Raw genomic sequence first — 2,975 nt, forward strand, 5'->3', positions numbered from 1 at the left:
GAGGCCTGGCTGTACCTGGGCTGCTCTGGGCTGGTAGGCGCCCCCGCCGACGCACTCGAGCTAGGAAGCACCTTCGGAAGAGGCTGCGGAGAGGCACTCCAGCCAGACGCCACCACCTCAACAGCGACCCACTTCCGCTCCGGAGGCCTTGGCTCCGCCCCCTGGCGTTTCTATTGGCTGCCGCCAGCTCTGCTCCCGCGTTTTACGGGTCGAGGAGGTATATTTTCAATGCTATTGGAAGAGATAACCGTCTATTACCGCTTTGAACCGCGGCTTCCGGCCCCGCTCAGTCTCGCGAGCTTAAGCTCCCATCTCCTCGCGCGAGATACGCGGCCGGCACCCCTCGCTCGCCCGCAAGGCCTCTCGGGAGTTGTGGTCTGCGGGGGGTAGAACTGCGGGCGGGCGGCGGGGAGCGGGACTGTGGGGTACGCGGCCCTTACGCGCGCTGGTACCCGACCTAACCCGCCCCTCTCCCGGCCTCCGCTTCCTCCCCTATTGGAGAGACCTTTGTGAACTATGTTCCCGAGGGAAAGTGGGCCTGGATCCGCAGCCCCTCCAGGGCGCCCTGGGCCGGAGTCTGTCCCCAGGCTGGAGGTTGAGGCCGAGAGCAGCACAGCCCGGCCCACGTGCCGGAACCCGGAGGAGGCGCTCGACCCGGACTTGGGCAGCGCCAGGAAGAGGCGGCTCTTCTTCCTCTGCAGGGTGGGGCTGCTCTTAGTGTGGAGACAGCGCCTGGACCAGGCGTGCCCTGAAGTCCACCCACCTTTGGATTGCCAGTTCTGGGAGCTAATGATTCCCTTTTGAATCTCCTGGATCTCCTGAGGGCCTCTCTGGACAGGTCATCATCAATGTATTCCCTTGCTATCAAATGAAATGGGTTTGAGACACGCACAGAATATAAGAAATGCCATGCTTACTTCTCTAAATGAAATTTAATCTCCCAGCTCTAATTTAAAAAATATATCTTTTATTGATTTCAGAAGGGAAGGGAGAGAGAAACATCAATAATGAGCCCTAGCCGGTTTGGCTCAGTGGATAGAGCTTCGACCTGCGGACTGAAGGGTCCCAGGTTCGATCCCTGTCAAGGGCAGGTACCTTGGTATGGACGAAAGGGGCCACATGCTGACCTGACAAGCTCAGGGGAGGCCTGCATGGCAGACTTGCAAACTCAGAGACCTAAAGTCACCACAAAGGATGGTCTGAAATTAAACTTTAACTAAAAGCAGTGATGGTGGGCAGTTACATCCTAGGCCAGTATCTTCACTGACAAGGTCAACCTTTACCTTAACTGAGCCTATCTGTCTTTTTGCATCTATGATAACATACCCTTGAAGTGTCTGGGTAACTTGTAACTTCCCTTTTTCTGGAGCCCCTGGGGCACAACCAAATGTGCTGGGCGCCAGGACAGATACCACAAATTCCTTCATCATCATGTTAATTGATCCTGCACCCACCTAAGTATGTGTCCATCATTTTACTTTTTATCCAATCCCAGGGGTTTCCCTGCTTTGCTTTATCCCTCCTCCTTAATCTATCACCAATGAATTTCATGTAACCCACCTACGTCCCTCCTTTGATTGAAAATGTATAAATACAAATGTAACCCCGCCATTCTCTGGAGCATCATCTCAATTCATTGAGGTTCTGCTTCCCGGCCTATGTTGACAGTTTGGCTCAAATAAACTCACAAAAATTCTTTACAGGTTTCAATGGTTTTTACATTAACACCAGCCAGGGCCCTGGTCAGGGCATGTGCAGGAGGCAACCAATCGATATGTTTCTCTCACATCGATATTTCTGTCTTTCCTTCTTTCACTCTCTAAAAATCAATGGAAAAATATCCTCGGGTGAGGATTTTTAAAAAAAGAAACATCAATGATGAGAGAGCATCATTGATCAGCTGCCTCCTGCATGCCTCCTGGGAATCCAGCCCACAACCTGGGCATGTGCCCTGACCTGGAATCCAACCGTGACCACGGTGACCACTGTCACCACCTGGTTCATAGCCGGACACTCAACCACTGAGCCACACTGGCAGGGCTCCCAGTTCTAATTGGACAGGGAGGTGGGAAATTCCTCTTTTTACCAGCCTGGGTTGTGGGCAAGTCCTGGGGTTCTGACGCAGTTCAGAATACTGCGGGAGAACTCTGTTCTTTTTGCTCTTGTCACTTGGAGTTACCTACCTTCCTGACCAGAATGTCCCGGGGTCCAGCCTCCCCCTCTGAGGTGTCATCTTCTCTGCAGACCCAAGCAGGGTGGGGGGCTGGGGTCTCTCTCCTGGACCTCTGCCCACCTGGCAGTCTCCGGCCCCGCGCCGTGGGCTTGCCCACTGTCTCCTTCCTGGGAGTGTCAGCTCAGCCAGCCTGTTCCCGAGGCCACCCCCGCTCCAGCCTGGGGCTGGGACCCGGGACCCAGGACCCAGGAGAACGAATCCATCCCTGTCCCCCGCAGGCAGGTGCCCAGCGGCTCAACCTCGTTCTTTGGGTGATGCTGAGGGGAGGGGCGGTGCTCAGCTTTGGGCCCTGGTTCTGGGCCATGTCACCTCACCTCTCGGCACCAGGGTTCACCCACTGAATAGGGATGGGGGACAAGTCCCACCCCACCCGGCGCCCCATTGCTGCTAGGTTTACATGAGAAGGGCCAGTCCCAGCGGCTCAAGAACCCTGGCCACTTCTCCGGCCAAACACAATCACACACCCAGTCTTCGGGGTCCCCGGATTAAGCCACTGGACTCTGGACACAGTGCAGATGGCAGGTTTCTACACGCAGAGGGGGTTCTGGTGCCGGAGGCCGGGGAGCAGGGTATGACGGGGGCAGGGAAGGGAAGGTGGCCTCGTTTAGCGCATCAAATACGGGCGGGTCGACTGGACTCCAAATAAAGAGCGGATACTCCTTGGCATCAGGCTGTCTCCATCCCGCGTCCAGCCTTCTGGCTGGCGGCGCCGCTGGGCAGGTGGAGCCTGGGGCGGGGCGGG

General features: G+C 56.2%; 1 protein-coding gene across 3 annotated transcripts in view; it reads right to left on the minus strand.

Annotated features, from left to right (window-relative positions):
• The window catches only part of RNF4 (ring finger protein 4), a 32,850-nt gene extending 32,594 nt beyond the window's left edge, over positions 1–256 (minus strand). Inside the window, exon 1 of one of the 3 annotated variants that reach the window (XM_005886438.2) lies at positions 16–256. The gene's annotated coding sequence lies outside the window, so the exon portion shown is untranslated. The remainder of the gene's footprint in view (positions 1–15) is intronic. The other 2 variants (XM_014533497.1, XM_005886436.2) reach the window with 2 other exon arrangements.
• Between the last annotated feature and the right edge of the window lie 2,719 nt (positions 257–2,975).

Source organism: Myotis brandtii, unplaced genomic scaffold (genome assembly GCF_000412655.1).
Source record: "Myotis brandtii unplaced genomic scaffold, ASM41265v1 scaffold986, whole genome shotgun sequence".
Lineage (NCBI taxonomy): Eukaryota > Metazoa > Chordata > Mammalia > Chiroptera > Vespertilionidae > Myotis > Myotis brandtii.